This window comes from Notamacropus eugenii, chromosome 4 (genome assembly GCF_028372415.1).
Source record: "Notamacropus eugenii isolate mMacEug1 chromosome 4, mMacEug1.pri_v2, whole genome shotgun sequence".
NCBI classification, from domain to species: domain Eukaryota; kingdom Metazoa; phylum Chordata; class Mammalia; order Diprotodontia; family Macropodidae; genus Notamacropus; species Notamacropus eugenii.
This window is the reverse complement of record NC_092875.1, coordinates 270,045,917-270,069,337: the sequence shown is the minus strand read 5'-3', so window position 1 is coordinate 270,069,337 and position 23,421 is coordinate 270,045,917. Positions and strand designations below refer to the sequence as shown.

The 23,421-nt window shown below is 37.0% G+C and overlaps 1 long non-coding RNA gene across 2 annotated transcripts in view; it reads right to left on the bottom strand.

Moving 5' to 3' along the window:
• Positions 1 to 12,203: 12,203 nt before the first annotated feature.
• Positions 12,204 to 23,421, bottom strand: part of LOC140501227 (uncharacterized) — a 96,050-nt gene continuing 84,832 nt past the window's right edge. For both annotated transcript variants that reach the window (XR_011966102.1, XR_011966103.1), the window contains one exon: positions 12,204 to 12,679. This is a non-coding gene — a long non-coding RNA (uncharacterized lncRNA). The remainder of the gene's footprint in view (positions 12,680 to 23,421) is intronic.

Genomic DNA, 23,421 nt, shown 5'->3' with positions numbered 1-23,421 from the left:
GTTAGTCATCAAAGTATATTACAGACTGTGCTGGAATCAGCTCATATAGACTTTTAAGAGCTGGTTGTTAATTTTCAGTGTGAGCATTTATACCTTGGAAATCAACAAATGCTGCAAATCGCAACTTAATTTGTTGTCTTTTATCTATATATGTTTTGTTATGTAGATTTAATAAAGGGATAGAAAATGTCAGTTATGCAAATTAATCTTTTTTTTCCTCCAGAGAGCAGGGTGTGAAAGTCACCAGCACACTCTTGACTACAGACCACCTAAAAAGACAGTAAAGATGAAGAATTCAAGAAACTGATCACAAGCTAGGCACAGGGGCATGATAGTAGACTTCAGTTCTACAGACATCATAGGACGTTCTCTGCAAAAGCAGAGCTAATACTTTTGATTTGCCTTAGTGATAATTTCATCCTTCAAAAGGTAGAAAGACCAATAGGGGAAAATGCTTTGCTGGATCTGATTTTCACTATCAGGAAAGATTCTGGTTGCTATGGTAGAAGTGATGAATAAATTGGGAGAAAATGACTACTTTCTTCTAAAAGCTTGTAATAGAAAAGAAGAAATTCAGGTAACATCTAAAAGGCAACTTTGACTTTGAAAAAGCAGATTTTACAGGGTTCAGAAGATGTCACATGTCCTAAAGTACTACAAGAAAAACCCACCCAGAAGGGATGGGATGTTCAAGAATTAAATTCTGAAAACACAAAGGGAAACAAAAATTTTTTTGTAAGGAAAAGAATGTATTTGGTCAGAAAAGACCAGAGAACTCATATATACATGAAGAAACATATAGAAGTTGATATCAAGGTTAGATACCAAAGGACAGACATAAAGCATGGAAGGGGCCTGTAAACAGGAATATGAAAGCTCAGAATGAGCACAGGTTGTCAAGAGAAACATAGGGAAACATAAAGCACTTAGCACAGAACCTGACCCACAGCAAATACTTAATAAATGCTTTTCCTTTATGATTCTGAAAGGGGAGATTTTTGATTTTGGTTGTTTGTTTGGGGGGGTATTGCTATATTAGGAAAAAATATTCCTTGTCTGCAAGCGATTAAACCAAAATGTCCCCAGATGAGTGATCATCGTTCAGAGGTATCTACAGTAGCATATCAATGATCAGTTGTTGATAAATTTGAATAAGGTAATAGTTCACAAGAACATTACTCCCAGTAAGAAAATCAAGGAGTTGACTGACTGAAGATGCTGGATATGGGTGCTGCCTTCATGTCCTATCTATGCTGTACTTGCAGTGACCTTGCAGTGTGATCTTGCCTTTGGGCTTTAGTAAAGACTCCTGGGAATGTGTTAAAATTTATTAAATGCTCAACCTTTTCTTTAATTTTCCTCCCTTTGGAGCAAAAAGAATTCTGTGAGTCTCCAAAAGAAAGTTGAGGATTACTTGAAAGGTAATAGAGAGATGCATGGTGATATTTATCAGTTTACAATTGCAGTATTAGCATGGAATTATGAAGGAGAAACAGTGTAAAAGAATGTGATCAAAGAAAAGAGTGATGGAAAAAAAGATGGGCTGGTCATGTGGTAAAACAAAGGCTACTCACTAGTCCATTCATGTATTTCATTGGTTTCCTCACAACATCAAGACAACTTGAGTCAGTAAGTCAGTCAGTCAATCAATCAGCATTTATTAAGGACTATCATGAGTAAGCCCAGTGTAGGCAATTTCTGGGGAGAGTTGAGTTTACACACGTTGGGCAGGCCTGGTTGTGATCTGAATCATTCAGTAACCAATCAGCTGGCAAGCACTTACTGAGTATCTGTTATGTGCCAGACACTGCGAAAAGGGAATATCCAGATTGAAGACATCACAGGTCCATTGGCATATGAGAGCAGACAGCCTAAAGTTGCTCCAAGGAGTGCCTATCAGATTATAAACTATATGTGTTTGGTAACAGAAATAAAAACCCAGTTTGTTTTTGTTCATTTGAGTACACAAGACATTACACTGAAAGTTACAAAAGGCCTTCAAGCCACAATTTTCACACATTCTCTGCCCCATTAGAGGAAAACTACATTTCTTGCTTCAGATGAATTGGAGCAGTAACTAGATCCAAATAGCACTTGTTTCTCTTGCAAGTTCTCAGTTACTTGCATACGGCAAATTGTTCCGGAGCTCAGGGAAGTGCTACAGAAATTTTACCTTGAAATTTTTAAATTGCAGATCCTTTGTGTACAAATCCTCCTGTATATGGGTATACTAATGGCAGTTACCTACTCAACAATGCCTTGTCTTAGCCTACTTAAAACTGACTTTCTTCCCTTCACATTTGACGTAAAACTTTACTTTCATCTCTTATAGACTTTCGTAACATTTATTTGTCTGTATCATACATATACTTTTTATTGTCCTGTAAGCTCCACAAGGGTAAAGATTATATCTTCTCTAAACTTCCTACCTTCCTTCAGAAGCTAGAATAATGGTCTACACATACCAGATACTCTTTGTTGTTGAGTCATTTAAGTGATGTCTGACTCTGTGACCCTATTTGAGGTTTTCTTGAGAAAGATACTGGAGTGGTTTGTCATTTCCTTCTCCTGCTCATTTTACAGATGAGAAAACTAAGTCAAACAGATTTAAGTAACTTGCCCAAAATCACACAGCTAGTAAGTGTCTGAGGCCAGATTTGAACTCAGGTCTTCCTGATTCCAGGCCTGGTACTCTGTCCATGGTGTCACCCAGCATCCCTCTTGGTACTTAATATTTGGTACTTGGTACTTAATAAACATTATTAAATTGAACTGAAGTAACTATCTTGCTGTCAAGGCCTCTTCTTAGGCTTTTATAATTGTCAAATGTGGATCAGTCAAGAAGTCTGTATTATGAACTTCACACAGGAGGTGATCTTGTCATCGAAGATATTCTCTAAGCAGCAGTGTTGAGACAGATGGCACAGTTCTATGATATAAGCTGAATTGCCCTCACCAGGCTATTGATTTGGAGTGTGAAATTAAAAAACTGAACAATGACTTATTGAGCTGGTGAGAAGTGTGCTTTCAATAACTACTCAAGTTCATTAAATGTCTTAGTCTTAGGTGAAGCATGTGTGGAAAGGGATCTGATGGCATATGCTTAGGCCCCACAGACTGTCAGGACAACAACATGCTTCTGTTCAAAGCTCTCTATTTTGTCTACTTCAAGGCAAAAAGACTGTTGTTCTATTTCAGAACACCAGGATGCTGTCTGACTGGTATAAAACTAGTCAATATGTCACAGAGCAGCCATTTTATATAAGGCTTGTTTACCTTCCAGGTTGTAGGACATATTAAGTACCAGAGATACTCACAGATCGATGCAGAAGACAAATTCTTCACAGATTCTAACTCTGTGCTACTCTTGTCCAAAATTCTCCACAGGAATGAAATCCAATGTGTTGAAACCTTCCTCTTAAAATTGTATGGATAACAATAGATCATACAAGCTATGAATCATTTATGCCTCCCAGTGCACCTTCTTTTCTGGTCATACATCTCTCCGATGACATCTTTAATGCCATTTCTTTCTTTTAGCTCTTCATTGGTTAAAGCCTGCTCATACCCACCCCATCCCTCTCATTTCATTTGAAGTGGCTCAAAACTTTAATTTTTGAAGACTGTGGTATTCTATGACTTGTTTTCTGTGACATCACCAGAAAAAAAAGGTTGGTGTGCAAAAGATGGGCCTTTGTTTTAGAGAGAAGCACAAGGTCATTAAAAGTACTTCACAGTTTCACAGAGGAAATCCAGCTCTTGGTTTCCTCCTGCTAATTTGGGGCTCAACTCACTATCTCTCTATGTTTCTGTCCAATAAAATTGTACTGGTGAACCAGCTCTAAGCATAGATCATGAAACTGCATTTCATAGTCTAATAATAAGCATTTTCCATCTCCTTGGTTTTTCACAGAATCATAGAATTTCACTGCTTGAAGGGGTGGGGAACCTACAGCCTCAAGGTCACATGTGGCCCTCTAGGTCCTCAAGTGTGGCCCCTTGACTGAATCCAAACTTCACAAGACAAATCACTTTCATAAAAGAATTTGTTCTGTAAAACTTGGACTCAGTCAAAAGGCTCCACCCAAGGACCTAGAAGATCACACATGGCCTCTAGGCTGAAGATTTCCCATCCCTGGTCTAACTTATCCTTGAAAAAGAATCTCTAACAGGCCCAGCAAGTAATTGTCAAGATTTGCTTTCCAAAGCAGATGTCTTCCACTTGTGGATAGCTCTAACTGTTAGGAAGTTTTCCCTACCATCAGGCCTAAATTTGCCTCTGAGGCAGATGGGTGGTGCCATGTATATATAGAGTACTGGGTCTGGAGTCAAGAATATCTGAATTCCAATCCAGCTCCAGATACTTACTACTTGTGTGACCCTGGGCAAGTTACTTAACCTCTCTTTGCTTCAGCTGTCTCAACTGTAAAATGGGGATAATAAGAACACCTACCTCACAAGTTTGTTGTGAGGATCAAATGAGAAATTTGTAAAATGTTTAGCACCATGCCTGGCATGTAGTAGGCAATATATATAAATGCTTATTCCCTTACCTTCTCGTTCTTTCCCTTCACTCCACTGTTCCTAGTTCTTCCTCCTAGGACCAGGTGGAACAAATTTAACCCCTCTTTCACATGACAGACAATCATATACTTCAAGTCAGCTGTTATTCCTCTCCTGAGTTTTTTCTTTTCTGGGCTAAACATATCCAATTCCTCCAGTAACTCCCCACAATAGCATGGACTTGAGGTCCTTCTTTATAGTGTCTATGGTGCCTTCTAGTTCTAATCTATAATCCTATAGTCATTCATTGGTTATTTTCTGCATATTCTTCAGCTTATCAGTATCCTTCCCAAAATGTGGTGCAAAGAACTAAACATGATCTTCCAAGTGAGATCTAATCAGGGCCCATAGTACATTGGGAGCATCACCACTTCATTCTTGGAAACTATGCCTCTCAAAGTAGCCCAACAGTACATTAGCCTCTTTGGCTGCCATATCATACTCTTTGCTTTAATTACACTTGAAGTTCTTAAAATTCCTAGATCAATTTCAGGAAAACTGCTCTCTTCCATTATTGCACTGATAAAATTAAATTTTTTAACTACATAGATAGCTTGGGTTCTGTGCTCATTATCCCAATTCACCCTTGGATTAGCAGGTTGAGTCTTCAGACTATGGCTACTAAGTCTACCCCTTTAGTGGTAATTATTAGGGACAGGGTTTTTTCTGTAGCACTATTGTTTATGAACTCTGTATCAAGTACATTCTCTAATACCAATTAACCAGTTGATATTTCTCCAATATCAACTGATATTGATTAACTTTTACAAAGGGATATTTACTGAGAAGGTATAGCAACCCCTTCCCAATGGTCGTCTTTGTCAACAAAAGACAAACAAGATAGCAATGACTGAACTACAAAACTCCCCAAACTAGACTGGGATGGGAGGGGTTAGGGGAGCGAAGAAAGTACATTATTTTCCCTGAGGAATGTGGATTCAAATTTTAAAATGCTCTTATTGTTGGGTTGTTTTCAGTCATGTCTGACTTTTCATGATCTCGTTTAAGGATTTCTTGTCAGAGATGCCTGAGTGGTTTGCCATTTCTTTCTCCAGCTCACTTTACAGATGGGGAAACTGAGGTGAATAGGGTTAAATTACTTGCCCAGGGCAACACAGCTAGTAAATATCTGAGACCAAATTTGAACTCAGAAAAGAGGAGTGTTCCTGACTCCAGGCCTGGCAGTCCATCCACTGTACCACCTAGCTGCCCCGAACTTAAAGTAGTCTCTATAAAGTATCTCCCAAAACCAGGGTTTGGGGGGTAATTCTTTGCCTTTGAAATCTTTTTCTCTTTTTGGAGTCCCTACCAAGTTCATTTCTAGATGTGATGTAATAGATGTCATTCCCACATCTGCAGAGTGAAAGCCAGTAATAAACCAATGGTAGTCTGAAGCACTCACAGTGATTGAGACCCCAGATATCAAGCTGTTTGGCTGGTGGAGGATGGATGATGTACAGATCTACATTTCCATGTGGTTTCTTACAGCCTGCTTCCCTCACTCTTACCCCCAACTCCTACGCCATATACTCTGTGATCCAATGACATTTGTCTCCTTACTATTCCACATATAAGACATTCCATCTCTTGAATCTGAGCAGTTTTTACTGGCTCTCCCCCAGATCTTGAATGTTCTCCCTCCTTAATTCCATCTTCTCTTCTCCACATTCCAAATAAAATCCTACCTTCCACAAGAAGCTTTTCCCGATCCTCCTTCAGGTTAGTGGCTTCCCTTTTTTGGTTAGTTCCAATTTATTTTGTATTTATTTTTTTAAATTAATTTATTTGTTTTCAGCTTTCAACAATCACTTCCATAAGTTTTAAATTTTCTCCCCCTCCCTCCATGAGATGATATGCAATCTTATATGGGTTCTACACATATATTCTTATTATACACATTTTCACATGAGTCATGTTGCATAGAAGAATTAAAACTAATGAGAGAAACCATGAGAACAACCAAACCAAACCAAAACCAAAACATCCTATGTTCCAATTCCATAGTTCTTTCTCTTGATTTTGCATCAAGTACTTTGGGAATGTTTTAGGTCCTTGCATTGCTGTGAAGGGCTAAGTCTATCAGAAACAGACCTCACACCCTGTGGCTGTTACTGTGTATTATGTTCTCCTGGTTCTGCTCATTTCACTCAGCATCAGTTCATATAAGTCTTTCCAGGTTTTTCTGGAATCCATCTGTTCACCATTTCTTATAGCACAATAGTATTCCATTAAATTCATATTCCACAACTTTTTCAGTCATTCCCCAATTGATGGGCTTTCCTTCGATTTCCAGTTCTCGGCCACCACAAAAAAGAGCTGTGTACATGTGGGTCCTTTTCCCATTTTTATGATCTCTTTGGGATACAACCCTAGAAGCAATATTGCTGGGTCAAAGGGTATGCACATTTTTATAGCTCTTTGGGCACAGTTCCAGATTGCTCTCCACAATGGGATCAGCTCACAGCTCCACCAACAATGAATTAGTGTTCCAACTCTGCCACATTTTCTCAAACATTTATCATCTTCCTGTTTTGTCATGTTAGTCAATCTGATAATTGTGATGTAGTACCTCAGAGTTGTTTCAATCTGCATCTCTCTAATCAGTAGTGATTTAAAGTATTTTTTCATATGATTATAGGTAGCTTTAATTTCTTCCTCTGAAAACTGCCTATTCAAATCTTTTGACCATTTATCAATTGGGAATGTCTTCTATTTCTTATTTGTACATAGTTCTTTGCTTGTAAGTTCACAGCTCTTGCTAGAATGGGAAATTTTTGTGAGCAGGGCTCATTTTTTAAAACCTTTCTTTGTACCCCATCATTTAGCACAGTGCCTGAACTTTAATAAGTGCTTGACTGACTTCCTTAAGAATAAGATTTTTTTGGTAATAACAAGATTCGAGGTTTTTCTAAGCTTTTGGCATCTTTACTTCTTTTAGATACCTTGAGAATCAATCCTTCAGTGCTTTCAAAATTGTATTACTTTTTGCTTGGACTTCCTCTAGCTGGTCTAGTTCAGCTATTTCTTACCACTTTAGTTTCCTTTAGTGTCAATTCCAATTCCCCATGCATATGATTTGAGAATTCAAATGTGTTGTCTCCTCTGTCATTGATGGAGAAAAGAATTTATGACAAGAGATTTTCATGGACAGTTTCTTTTTCCTTAGAAAATATTTTCATTCATAGTCATTTTTTTTTAATTACATCAATGTTACTTCCCAATGACTCCCTTTGCAGAGATTATCTTTCTTAAAAGAAGTAGTCAAGCCAAACAAATCAATGCAACGGCCATGTCTGAAAGCTAGACTTCATTTAACACCAATGAGTCCCGTCTTTATATTCTTTATACCATTCATCACTTAGAGTTCCCTGCTTCTTTACAGAGAGACAAGAGCTAAGTAGATAGATAGAGAGTGTTAGAATCCTACCTCAGATACTTTGTAGTTGTATGAGCCATTACAAATCCTTTAACTTTCCTTCTTCTTCATCTATAAAATGGGGATGATAATACCACATACCTCGTTGGAGTGTTCTGAGGATCCAGAGATAATGTAGGTAAAAGTGCCTTACAAAACTTAAAATATTACATATTTGCTAGTTTATTTTTTACAATTATTATTGCTGGGGTTAAGAGGAACACGCCATCAGTCCCTGACATTGTAATTGATCATAATTTAAATTTTCTCTTGATTCCACTTTCTTTCCTCTGCATCAGCTCATGATAGCCTTCCCATGTTTCTCTGAATTTTTTTATCTTCATCATTGTTTACTATGCAATATTCTATTTCTTTTATGCCGTAGTAATAGTATTCTTATACCACAATTTGGTCAATGTTGCTCAGGTGGTGGAAACTCACTTTCCTTTAATTTTTTTTGCTACTATAAAAGTGCCACTACAAATATTTTCCTTGCTGAGTTTATATAGTCACTGGATAATGTGACAAAGTGCTAATCTTGTGATCCTTTTATGAAGTATGACCACTTCTAGCTGTGATTGAGTCAGAAGGGGCAATGCATTTGGTGGGGCTGAAAATCAGCAGTTTTAATAGGTCCAAGATAGGAATCTTCTCAGCAACGTGTTATGCAAACAGTAGACTGATTCTCAAGTTAAATGTTGATGTGTAAAATCACCAATAATAGATAAAATATAAAGAAACTATCATCATACTCTTTATCAGATATCTGAGAGCAAGCTTACAATGACAGTTTTCAAACTTCTATCCTGAGTTTTGGCATCTTCAATCAGAATTCTCTTTTGCAAGTGTGCCAAATATTCTTGGAGGGCTGGAGACCTCTGAGTGATAAAGTGTCAGCTTTTTCCTGACCTCCAACACATAGTCAGTCATTTTCTCTCTCTTAACCATCTTTGTCTTGCTAGACAGCTCAGAAACTTCCTCAAAGAAGCAATTACAGTGCTATGTTATTTTTTTAGAAGAACAGATCTTTTAAATAGTTATTTTCCTAATTCCTTCTCTTCTCAGGCTGCTTCCCCTCTATGGAACTTAAGCCTATACATACAAATCAAGTCTCAGGAATAATCCTGGGTCTCACATAGTGATTCAAGGTACACAAGCAAAGTAATAATGGCCCTAGGTCGCCAAACCACACAGTGCATAGGACCAAGCGCTGCAGAGATGATCCAACATAAAGCATAGAAAGCTTTGACAGTCATTTTCAATATATTCCTTCATTTACCTAGCATTATTAAGAGCCTACCTTTTTTAAAGGTGCTTGGTGTTCTAGATGCTAAGGATAAAACATGAAAAAAAAATCCCAGTCTCTATCCTCAAGGGGCTTTTATTATACACAGACACAGACACAGACACAGACACACAGACATACAGACATGCACACACACACAGACACTCACATATACATCCCTTATAACTTAATTTAAAATTTCTCAATAAGGGGCATACATTTCTTAAAGTTTTTTTAAAGATAATAGATATTGCATCATATATCATGTCTGTGAAGATGATAATTTCACCCTAAATATGAGCTGATCATAATGAAATATTCTACTGTCATTTTGATATTCAATTCAAACTAATTTGATTCAGTTCAATTCAATGTGGCAAACATTTATAAAGCTCTTTACGGAGCACGTAATTTTAGTTAGCAGTCTATGAAATACAGAAAGCTATCTATCGGTGAAGCTGTCTTATTTTCCTGATTGTTTCTGTCTAGAGCAACTCGAAAAGATGCATCTCTGTCTGAGAGTAGCTTGACAGAATTGGCATAACTGTGTCTCCCTCTAGTGACACAAATCATAATTTTTAAAAAATAAAAGACTTCCTGAAAAAAATCTAGACATAACAATAGAGTGAAGTAGAAATTCAGATATCTAAAGTTGATTTTGAAGGCCTTGTTGCATGTAGTTGGGAGAAGAGTTTCCTTTTTACTTGTCTCACCTTGGGCAAGCATTCAGCTTGTATGATCAGAACAATATTGAAAACAACTTTTTAAAAGCAGGACTTTCTATGTACTGTTTATTTAAGTAGTGGATTTCATTTTCTTTTAATGACTATATTGATTACTGCATTTTAGATGAAGTTTGACACTGGACTGGAACCTTCAATTTTTCCCATTCCCATTCCCAAATAAAGGAACAGTGGTATGGTAGAAAGAACACTGAATTTAAATCAGAGGACCTGGGTTCGAATTCTGACTCTGCTACTTATTACCTTTGTGACTTTGGGTGTTTCATTTACTCTCTCTGGCTTTTAGTTCGCTCATTTGTAAAATGAGGGGTTTGGACCAACTAATCTCCTAGATTCATTCTAGCTTTAAGTGCTAGACATTCCCCCAATCTCCTTGCAATAAGCCCAATAAGGGACTGTTTTATACATAACTGTGTCATCATGTCATAACTATTAACCTTGTCTTCATTTTCAAATTCTTAAGCTTAAACATTTCATCTCAAACAACCTTTTGTAAAAATCTAATTTTTGTCCCTTCTGTGTATTTTAGTAGGTTATCTCCAAGAGAAAGATAAAGCAGTTTAGAAAGTAAACACGTATCTTTACTGTCTTTGGGGAGAAAAGTTTACGGGAGGTTTGGGAGATTTTCTATTGCAAACAGGGAGCGGGTGAGTGACTGGAGTGTTTCAAAATTTAACAAAAACTAGATAAGCTTCCTCTATGCTCTTAAAATAAAAGAAGAGATAAGGTAGCTTAAAAATATAAACAGGTAGTTGTCCATCAAAGAGAAATGGCCACCAAACAGTATGGTGAGAACAAGGATATAAAAATTCAGTTTTCAAGACTATTTCATTGAAAAAAAAAAAAACCTTATATTTCATCAGAAATAAGAAAAAAACCTTTCACTCCCTCCAGAGTCTCATTTTAGTGTACTCCCTCTGAATTTGTGCACATTCTCTATCCAAACCAAACCTCCATAAATAATTACTGATAAATAAGCTGGATAACTGATATTTAGCAAGTGTTAAACACTTGCTAATTCTGAGGACTTTACTGAATTGGCTCTTGTAGGTAAACTGATTATATTCAGAACTTTGAAGATCTCTAATGACACTAGATAACCTTCATGAAGGATTGGCAGAAACAAGTAGATAGAACCTACAGCAGGCTTGGACTACAATAGTTGGGACTTCTTGGAGAGCCTTTTGGGTTCCATTTAGGGCTTTCTTGGGCAGTAGTTACATTTAGAATGGGGTCAGGGGAGGAAATAAAATGGAGGCGACATTTGTATCTAAGTTTTTGACATATTACTTATTTCTTAAATTTTTATATCACTTTCATTTCTGCATATATCCCTCTCCCCAGCCCACCCCCGCCTTGGAGCTATTTATTGAGAAAGAAAGCAAAAAAGAAAAAAGAAAGAAAGAAAGGGAGGGAGGGAGGAAAGAAAGGAGGAAGGAAGGAAAGGAAGGAAGAAAAAAGAAAGACAGAAGAAGTTCAGCAAAATTAACCAACATTTTAGCTGAGTAAAATAATACATGCGATGTTCCACACACATTTATTTACCTCGCCAATGAAGGATAGAAGGTGCATTTTCCTCTTGGTGGGGTAGGGTAGGGGGTGGGCTTCATCCTTATAATTATAGGGCATTTAGGGTTTTTTTCCTTTTGTTTTTCCATTTACCTTGTTGTAGTTTCATTTATACTATGAATGGATTCACTTAAAATTAAATGAATTAAACTATTTGTTTTAAACATGCTGAAGAAAGGAAAACAATAATGGTTTAGAGACAGTTTCAGGACAAAAATAAGATCACATAGAATTATTAAAAAAGAAATCTTCAGTAACTTCCAGGCAGTGAGAATGTTTTGTTTGCCCCTTAAAGATGTTTCCCTCAAGCACCCATTTTGTCATGTAGAGTGGGACTTTTTTTTCTTAATAAAGATTTTAAAAGCTTCTTTTAGACTAACAAAGATCCGTGAGTGATTCAATTTTAAGCTCCTATGTAGATGAATGACATTTTTTCCCTTTTATTTTTCCTCTTCAGTATTTGCTATATAAATGTATTTTAGTCAATCCTGGTAGTAATATGCTGATAGGAAAGTGAATGACATGCATTATTGTTCATAATCAATTGATCCTATTTGTGGTGGGGAAGAATGTTTTTTAAAATATATATGCCAACTGTCATTATTATTCAAAGCTTTATTTTGCTTTTGTTTTTATGAATGTATTGAAGAGCACAGGTGCACATGTGTTTGTGATCCAGATGAAAATGTTCAGCTTATCATTAAAGCAGTTCTTTTAAAAATACATCATTCTCTTTGGGGCCAATAAGCAGAAAAATTATTATACCAGTTTCTAGTGTCTTTTCTCCAAAAAAATTGGCGGGGAGGGATGCGATTGCCTTCTGCTCTTTGAAAAATGATTTCTCTCAGCTGGAGGTAGTCCTGTGACTCAAATACCCAGATGACAGGGTGCCAGATCTCTTTGGGCCCAAGTCTCTGGAAGCACATAGAATATGATCAGACTAATCACAGTTTAGCTGGGTCTTGCCTCACCCACATGTCCTAACAGCTGAGCTCAGCTGGAGTTTCAGAGAGAATGTTTGCAGAATCCTGGCCCCTCAGTCAGGAAAACTCTTCCCAGAAGTTCCATTGAAGTTAAACGTGGTGATGGGTACATGTCAGGGAGCTATGAGACAAAAGATCGAAGGCTTTGAATTAATCTCTCTTGTAGTTTGATTGTTTCCCTTTAAGGAATTTGAAAATTTGAGAGAGAATGTGGATTTCCCCTCCTTAACTATTATTATCTTTCCAGATTACATAGGTAAGCTCTAGAATGGAACAGAGACTTTTGATAGAAGGAAGATTGTATTCTCTTACAGTATCTCTACAATGATAAGTACGTGGTATCTACTCAATAAATACTTACTGAATTGGGTTGAATTATTGTCATTTTTCTTGAAAAAAATTCCATTTCAAAAAGTGAATGGGACCAGCTCAGTCACATTTGCTAGCAAGGTACAATGTTCTTCAATTACTTTTAGCAGGTTCAATCCCATTCCCAATGACATTTTTAAAACCAAACCTTAGTGGAAGATTTCAGATAGCTGAATCAGACTGGAATAACATTTGATAGAGTGGTAGCTCTGCAAAATGGTTTGTCACAAAATAAACATCAGCATCTTGTATGTTATCTTACCTTATAAACATGTAACAGACTAATTTTTGTCTATTCTGAAGATAAAATGCAGAAATTAATTTTCCTTTGAAATACTTTCACAATACACAAATTAGTACAGGTTTTCTGTTAATACTAAAGTCTTCTATACAAAGACAACTTAAGATATTTTGGTATTTCTAAAAATAATTAATTTAAAGCTTTTCTGCCCCTCCCCCAAGGTAATTTCCCAGGAAATGTTCAATGAGGTCTTTTCTCTTATACGTCTTTCAGACGTATAGATAAAAACTGATACGTAATCAAAAGAATGGAAATAATCTGGGCCAGTTCAGTCCAAGCCTTAGTCTAGAGTAGTTCCATGAGGTTCACTACAGAATTTGTTTATGGATAAGATCTAGTCTGGGTAATGCCTTGGGAAAATTTATACATGTTCTAGATTGACTTTGTGGTCAACAGAGAGTTCAAGGTCTATCTGAATACACCTAAATATTTCTCATAATAGCTTTCCAGAATCTTAAAAGAAACAAACCTATATATGTCGTGGGGGAAAGACTATGACCTTACTTTTTAAATCACTTTGGGTCATTGCTAATGTGTCCGAACTTCCTGGTGCTTCTCTCTTCCCAAGGTTACAATCAGGAATGAACAAAGTTGGATTATGTCTACAAGGGTAGTTAGACAAAATTTCTTAGCGTCAGGCTAACACTACTCTTATAGTGGTTGTGTGTCCCTTATGTTCCTCTATTATCATCACCACTATCAATCACCATTATCTCCTTCTTCTCCTTCTATAATGCTAAAGGTACAATTTATCTTCACTGTCACTTATTTCCATTCCTTGAATAATAATCTAGTTAACTTTGCCAAGAAAGAAATTGAGGAAAGAGAGAAAGCATGGCACAGTAAATAGAGTTGACTTGGAGATCAAAAGACTAGCATTCATGTCCTCTCTCCAAACCATACTACCTGCATGATCATGGGCAAGTTTCTTGGTTAAGAGACTGCTTTCAGGCAAACTCTCTAAGACTATAAAGTTGTAGACTAGTTGCTAAGCAGAATTGGTGAAAGGAAAATATATATTCTCCTATATTTCCAATTATATGTATGTTTACACATATCAAAGAAAAGACAGAGACACTACTTGGGGTTGATGTGATGATAACTGGCAATGGAGAGAATGTAGAACTCTTGCATTCTCTCCTTTTTTTTTCTCTGCTAAGTAAAATGGCTTTGAACTAGGAAAGATAGAATATGTCTAACTGGAAGTTGATAGCCAAAAAAGGGAAATAATAAATATTATATAGTGGCACTTGATGAGTTCAAGTCATCAGGCCCATGTTATATAAGGATTAGTTGAAGGAACTAGAGATTTTTAGTCTGGAAAGGAAAAGACTTAGTGGTTAGCTATATTTAAGTACTTGAAAGGTTGGCATTTGGCAAAGGTTATTACGTGCCTTGCTTAGTTCCAGAGGGCTAAAACTACAGAGTGAAGAACAGAAGTTCCAGAGAGACACATTTTGTTTTGATTTAAGGTAATATCTATTAACAACTAGAATTATTTCAAAGCAGAACACTCTGCCCTGTTTCCCAAGGGGTTTTCCTTTCATTGGAGATGCCCCAGGAGAGCCTGGATGATCATTTGTCATGCATTTTGTAAAAGAAATTCTTATCTTGGTAAAAGTTGGGCTGTATGATTTCTGAGATCTCTTCATGCTCCGAGACTCAGATTCTTAGTCTCTTCATACTATATCCATCCATTTGCGATGTTGAGCCCATTTGAGTGCAAGAATTTTACATTTACTTGAGCAAAACTATGGCCTTGCCAATGGGAGTACTTCCTATAATGGCCTAGACTGCATCTTATCCATACCTTCTCATCTTGTGTCAGCCTTTATCCTCCAGAGAATCCTTCCCAAGGACTCCACTCATTGGGTGAGATGCCTTCCTGTAAAACTCTTGATATCAGGAGGATGCCACTAGAACATGTGGTCTGCGTATAAGAGGAAGTTAAATGGCACAATAGATTCAGCACTGGGACTGGAGTTTGGAAGACCTTAGTTCAAAATACGGCCTCAGGCAATTACTGGCTGTGTGATCCTAGGCAAGTTATTTAACCTCTGTTTACCTCAATTTCCTTACCCATAAAAGAGGATATTAATGGTGCCTACTTCCTCAGGTTATTCATATTTGTAAAAACATTAGCACAGTTCCTGGCACATAGTACAGACACTTAATAAATGCTTATTTCCCCCATATGATCAGCCCGTTTCCTTTTCTAGCTCTGATGTAATTTATGACATTCCTCCAGTACCATTATTTATTGATAATATGTAACAGCATACTCATGCTCATTATGCATCTCTTCAATGTCCTATAAGTAATATGCAAATTTAGCTCTTTTTTTAAAGAAATAGATAACTATTGATATCTTTTGTTTCTGCGACACTGACATTTCCCTCTGTACACTGTGCCCCTCTTAGAGCTATATATCATTTTTTAAAAGAAATAAGAGGAAAAAAGAAAAAAAGTTTAGTAAAGCTCACAAGGACACTGGAAAGCTGTCTGACAATATATTCAACGTTCTGTACATAGCTGGGGATGCCTGCCTCTGTAGAGGAGGAGGAGACATCTTCTCATAATTTCTTTTTAGAGTCTACCTTCATTACAATTGCAAAACATTAAGTTTCAATTATTATATTGTTCTTTTATTTGCAACGTTTTAGTTATTATACCTGGCTTGGGATCTCTAAGTTCAAGGATGAGGATAATTTAACTACTTTATAGAATTATAAATCACTTTCCAAAATGAATGAATCAATTCATAGCTCTACCAACAATGCATTAATATGTCCTCCTTTTCACAAATCCTCCAATTTTGACTATTCCCATATCTTGTCATTTTTGCCAGTTGGCTATGATTGTTTGGGTTTGCATTTCACTTATTGTTATCAGTGTTTTTATAACATCCTTTCGTGTGTTTGTTAATAATTTGTGATTCTTTTTAGAACCATTTGTTCCTATCTCTTGATAACTTAACCTACTGGGGAATGACTTGTGATCCTATGAGTTCCTGTTAGTTGTCTCTCTACAGATTGGATCTGAGACCCTTCTCAAAGAAATTCGATATAAAGATTTTTTTTCATAGTCAACTGCTTTCCTTATGCTAAATACACTAGTTTTGCTCATGCAAAACCTTTTTCAATTTCATGTAACAAAAATGATCAGTTTTATATCTTTAATTGCCTATTCCTTTAGTTTTTTTAAATCACCCACCCACCCATAACTTTGAAAATCATACGATCTTTTCTGTCTTCATTAATTTATGCTATGGTCTTGAATATTCAGGTCATGTATCTATTTTGAATTTGTTGTAGAATATAGTGTAAAATGTTAGTCTAAGCCTAATTTCTGCAAGATTGATTTCTAGTATTCTCAGCAGTCATTATCAAATAAGGTGTTCTTTCCCGAGGTTATTTAGATTAAGGAACAAATTGAACATCAAATGATACAATTGAATTATTTCTGACTCTTCCCTGTCTACTCTGATCTACTGATCTACATTTTTATTTTTAAACCAGGAACAAATGGTTATGATGATAGCTAGTTTATATTATTTCACCTCTAAAAATACTATTCTCCCTTCATTCCTATTTTTAAAAAATCCTTTCCTTTGATATCCAAATGAATTTTGCTTGATGAACTTAAATCTCTTGATCTGCTTTCAAGGTTAGTTGGTTTTGATAGCAGATAACTTATATTTCATTTTTTTCAGTCTTTTGGTTTTCTCCTATTTTTCTATTGCCCCAAAGGCTCATTGGTTGATGTTTGGTCCATTATAATTTTAGAGTTCATCAATTGGACAAGGTTTACAAAAGTCCATTCTAAGCTTTTTAATCTCCTGGTTCTTTCCTTATGGTTTTTATTCCATTGTTTATCTGTTTAATTTCTTCTAGGTATTCCTGTTGTCTGTGTGGAAAATCCTTTTTTTTTTCCTTTCAGTTTCTACTTGAAGTTATGGCTGGGGAGTCACTCCCTCTAGGTTGGGTTTTTTGCTATCTCTGAATCTATTAGAATGGTTACTATCTCCAGGTATTTGTTCATCTCTTCAGTCTTAGTTCTTAGGGGTCTTTCAGTGTCAGACTCTACCTTCTGCTGTGATTTTAAGTGGTGTCATTGGTTTTGCTTGGTCTCAACCTAGGTCTCCTGGGCTCCTTTGCTGACTTCCACTTTTCCCAAGGTTAGGTGCCCCTGAATCTTTGAGCTTCTTAGTTCTGAATCTTTAGGGCCCTTTATGGCACTGTCATGTCTGGTGTAGTCACCACCATTTCTAGCAATTTCCCCAGGTCTGTCCTCTGAGTTTTCTATCACTCTGGGACTTTCTTAAGGACTGTAATTTCCCTTCCTCTAGATATAGAGATTTGCATTCTAAGTGAGTCTAGTTATGCTAAGGAGACTGGTTTTTTTGTTGTTTTACTCTAGCACTGGCTTTTTTGAGGGTCCTCTTTCCTATTTCTTGTTGGCTTCTGTCTCACTCTCTGTACAGTTCTAGTGTGGAGGCAGTTACTTACTATCATTTCTCATTTTCAGCATTTTCAGTGTTGTGATTTTTACGGTTTTGTTGGAAGAGATATATGGGAACTATTCCTGCATCAGGCATATATCTTGGCTAGAGATAAGAGTGTTGGACCTTCAGAACTCAAGATAGGATACTAGGGATCTCAGATTGCTTGGGACTGAGGTGTCCCCGTCTGAATGCCAACTCTATTATACTATTTGATATGCCTCTAGATCTTTGTATTTTTCCTCAAAACAGTCCTGTAAGAGTTTTATTGTTACCATTTCTAGATGTGGATATTGTAATTTGGAAAGGTAGGATGATATGTACAAGATGACACAGATAGAGGATCGCTGCTGGGATTTGAACTCAGGCCTTTTGATGTCATATTCTTTTTATACCATATACAATGCTGCTATAACCTATTCTTAAAATGAAAGATTTTGATCAGATCCCTCTGACATCAGCCAAAATTTCTGCAGGGTTGGCAGGCTCTTTGCTGGCAGTCATCCCCATTGTTTAAAAAAAAAAGTGCAAAATTCTTCAAGTTGCCTTAAGCCCTAGTTCTTTCCACATTTATTTTAGAGTTGTTGCTCTCTCTCTCTCTCTCCCTCTCTCTCTCCGTCTCTGTCTCTCTCTCTCTGTCTCTCTCTTCAAACCTCCACCATTTTAAACATGAGAATGGTGATTTTATTCTGTTCCCTTCATATATGAACTCTGAATTCTTATTATTATATTATTTTTTTCTAATCATATTTCACTAAGGGGGTAGGATGGAAGGAATAATGGTGGAAATCCCTTAAAGAGCATCTCTTTCCCTTACTCTCAAAGAGCTGCCCTGTTCCCTAAGTACCTCATTGGCAAGCAGCTAGTGGAGAGGGAGGAGACTGTTCTTTAAATGGGTTTGAAATTGCATTGCTAAACAAGACAAAGCAACAAGCCTTTTATAATATCCTGGAACAATCAACTCTACTCCCCTTCAATCCATTGTGCTTTAAAAAAAAACTATTTATTTTTTGGTGTGTATTGAAAAACCCCACATGCTCGAGGTTGAGCTATGCCCCATTGTATTTATTGTTGCTGTGGTCTTTAAAAAATAACAACAACAACAAAAACTCACCCTGCAAATAAATAAATAAATGCAGATGAGCATTTGGTTCCACTAGTTCAGGCCCAGTTGCCTGGCAATGGCAGCCGATAGGAGGCACAGCCGAGAGTCAGTTTAGACGCCAGTGAAAGGAGAAAACAAAGGCGGCAGCAGCATTTGTTTCTGGTGAAGTGCTCAATCCGGATGCTTGCTACTGAAGAGGCTTACCCAACTTTTATCTTTATTGAATTCAGTTTTCTTCCCTTTTACAACTCACTCCCCTTTCCCATCTGCACCTACCCACCTGCTTCTCAAGATGAACAAAAGTTGAATCATGCGGCGCATGGTACATTTAAAAGAGACAGACAGATAGACAGAGACACAGAGACAGACAGAGACAGAGAGAAAAAGACACAGAGAGGGACAGAGACAGAGACAGAGAGACAGAGACAGAGAGACAGAGACAGACAGAGACAGAGAGAAAAAGACACAGAGAGGGACAGAGACAGAGAGATGTGCATATATGGACTCTTCCTACCCTTCCTTTATTTAGTTTTACAGAGCTTAATGACTGTCCAGCATTGCTTGATGCCTCACACCAAATCCTGAAGCGCGTATCCAACTCTTGCCTAAGTGGAAACTGTACAGCTTGCTGTATTGAGGATGGGAAAGTGTGAGTTATATTTTGAAAGGTGCCAGGAAAACGTTTTCTTTTTTCCTTTCATCTTTGCCAATTCTGCCTGCGGTCGCCAAAAGGCATCTTCAGAAAGCTGATAATTAAAGCTACGGAATCTAAGCATGAGTAATCATTACCTATTTTCCTTGGGTGTCTCTGCCTGGAGAAAAAAGATGTATTTGCCAATAATTATTAGGTTATCACCTTAGCATATTAACTCCCCGAGGAGCCACATTCTGAGGATCAACGTCAGGCCAACCTTTGAATCGTACAAATGTGCCATACCCTGAGAACTCTAAAGAACAGATTCTTTTTTTTTTCCCCTGAAAAAGACTACAAATGCATAACTGCTTAAAGGCTGCTCAGTAATTTTTATTCCAACTCCATGTAATGCTTAATTTTGGAGTGGGGGGAATAGACCTGTGGTTTCATTGCTGTGAGAAACTCCAAAGGTAAACTCCTTCCATCAATACAGATCAACAGTTGATATGCATTTTGGTGCTCTTAGAGAGTCTGGGGCACAGAGAGGTTAACTGACTTGTCCATAGTCATATATCCAGTATATTTTAGTAGCAAGACTTGAATCCAGACCTTTCTGGCTGCATGACTAGCCCTTTATACAGTATGTCACAATTGCCTTTCTGTTGTTTTATATATGAATGGTGACTTTTTTTTTTAAGGAAGCACTTTGAAACAGCCAAGAATTCAATACTTTGAACCAAATTTCCACAGTGCAATTTGTAGAAATACTATTAGGCTATTCCATTATCCAAGAAGTCTTTTATATAACTCCAAGTCATAGATTTTTTTTTACCTAGCAAAGGAATCCATTTCTATATTTAGGCATTTACAATTTTAACTTGTTAGAAGCAAACAACATTAATTAACTTGTACTCAAAGACATGGTCTCATGAAACAGTGTTCTGGTATTTTGGTCCGGGTAAGGTCAGAGGTCTCTGAATGGCAATGAGAAAGGGAGACATCAATGTCTTTCCTGTTCTTTAAGACTTTGCTTCTGCCTCTGTCTATGTATGCATCCAAGTCTGCCTGGCTGACTCCTCATCTGCAACATTTCCTCCAACCCTTTCAGCTCTTCTCCCTCAACATTCTCTCTTGGTAACCTTAGCAGTTCCCATGGTTTTAACTTTCATCTCCCTCTGTCTCTCTCTTTCTCTCTCTCTCTCTGTCTCTCTCTCTGTCTCTCTCTCTCTCTCTCTCTCTCTCTGTCTCTGTCTCTCTCTCTGTCTCTCTCTGTCTCTGTCTCTCTCTCTCTCTCTCTCTGTCTCTCTGTCTCTCTCTCTCTCTCTGTCTCTCTCTGTCTCTCTTTCTCTCTCTCTCTGTCTCTCTGTCTCTCTTTCTCTTCCCTTTCTCTTCTCTCTCATCTCTTTCTTCTCTCTCTTTTCTCTGTCTCTGTCTTTCCTTTCTCTTTTCCTTCTCTCTTTTCTTTCTGTTTCTGTCTCTGTCTCTCCTTTCTCTCTTCTCTCTTTTCTCTGTCTCTTTCCTCTCTGTCTCTCTCTCTCCCTCCTTTTCTCTGTATATCTCACAAATCTATACATACACATGTGCATGTATACACTTGTATTATCTTAGCTCCAGTCCCACATCACCGGTCGCCTGTTGGTCATTTAAACTGGACATCCTAGATATATTTCAACTCAACATGTCTAAAACCAAGATGATTATTTTGATTACAATTGATTATTTACCTTCTACCCTTCCAAATTTCCCTATTTCTGTCAAAGGCACTATCCTCTTTCATGTCTCTGTTTTATTACCTCACTATTATCCTCAAACTTCATTCTCTCTCACCTCACTTTTGAATCAGTTGTAAAAGTTTTCTGTTTAAATACCTTCCCAACATCTCATAATCTGCCCACTTCTCTCTACCTCGTAGTTACCACCCTAGTTCAGGCCCTCCACCTTTCATCAACACTGGTGCAACAGCTTCCTAAATGACCTGTTGGCTTCAAATGCACTCCAGCCCATCCTGCCTTCTGCTGCCAAAGTCATGTTTCTTAAGCATAAATCTGATGGCATAACTCCCCTTCTTACTCAATTTTAGTGGCTCTCTAAATATAAACTCTTTTTTTATGCTTTAAAAGTAACCATATGCAACCTGATTCCAACTTTTCTAGCCTCATTAGATATTACTCCCCGTTTTGTCAAAATTCTCCAACCCAACTGAACTGGTCATCTCTCTGTTCCTCACACACAGTACCTTTGCACTGAACTTTTTATAGTTATAAAATGCACTTCCTATGTCCCGTATTGCTTTAAAATGCAATTCAAACAGCATCTTTTGCATTCAGTCTTTCCCAACACCTCCAACTGCTAGATTCCTCCTTTCCAATTACTTTTGTTTTTATTTTACTAATTTCTGTGTATTTGCATTTATTCTCTCTATACTTATGTTGTCTATGTTTATATATAGTGTGTTTATCCACATTTACTGTGATTTGAGTTTCTTGAGTAGAGGGACTGTCTTTTGCTTCTTTCCATATCCCAGCACTTAACCCAGTGCCTAGCACACAGTAGGCACTTAATAAATGTTTATTGATTGACTGATATATGTACTTGTTGCGTTCCCCATTAGAATGCACACTCCTTGCAAGCTGAGATTATTTTTCTTTGCAAAGTTCCTGGTGCATAGTAATAAGGCAATAAGTGCTTAATTAATTGATCGAATTGAGTTTTTTTTTTAAAAAAAACAGCATATTGTAGACAGTGAAATGATGTTACCTTTTCTTGACAGTCAAATTATACTTTTGTCTTTTGATGCCTAAAAATTTGAGGCAATAAATTTTTTTAATGTTTTTCTTCTAAATTTTGCAAAGTATATTCTCCTTGTTTTTTTCAGCAGAAAAAAAGTTTGCTATAACATCTAGTCAAGAATATCTTCTTTTCAATTCAAAAAGCTATATATGTGTGTGTACATATATGTGTGTATATATATAACATATACATATATACTTAGATATGCACATGTATACATACAGGATATACATATATAACATATATCGTCTAATATATACATATGTATATAAAATCAAAATTTGTAGAATTTGGGAAATCTCACAAATGCTTTCTTTTCTCTATATGTACATCATGTACACCTGTATACAAAACCATCTCTACCTTAGAAGAGCGAACAAACTATGGTAAACAGTAGTTTTTGGTATTTTTTCTTCTAATAGGAGACAGTCATATAAAGTACTGGCATTTGGGGGCATCTTTGCATTTGTAATGCTTGTTCAGAATAGAGAAAATAAAATGTCATAGGGTGGGAAAGATTATGAAGAGTTTTCATGTCGATGTTACTGATATAACTCTAACAACAGATTCCACAGGGTCCCGTTGGGGATAGAGTGCCCTCCCACTCTCACTAAAAGGCTCCTAGCTCTGACTTCATGAATGCAGATTAGGGTTCAGTACTGGAGAGACTCTCTTTTAAAGAGAAATGTCATGTCCTTACCTTGATTCTTCTGGCTATTTATACATATATGAATCCTAGAGGCAAACCATAAGTTTAAGTTTCACTCATGTCAAAGATCTCCTCCAAAGAGAGTAGAAAGGACCTCGACGTACAAGACAAATAAGGTAATAGGGCAGCTACTTATTTCCTCCACTAAAAAAATCACAAAAAGACTTAAAAGTATACAATAGTAAAGCATTTTACTCTCCTGGAAGATTAATACTCAAGATATTAAAATATGAAGCCCTTAGGGACAGTTCAATAGGCAGGCATGTCACGTTGATCTTGACTCTATCTGAACAAATCCCTCAAGATTCAGGATTTCTGGCTAGCCTGGCCAGGGCTTGGAATCATTAGCCTTTCATGCTCATCTTCTCCAAGGGTATAGTTGCAGAAACTTCCTCCTCCTCCTCCTCTGGCCAGTCAGCTCAACAGAAGTTCCCAAAATGTCCCAACTCCTTAA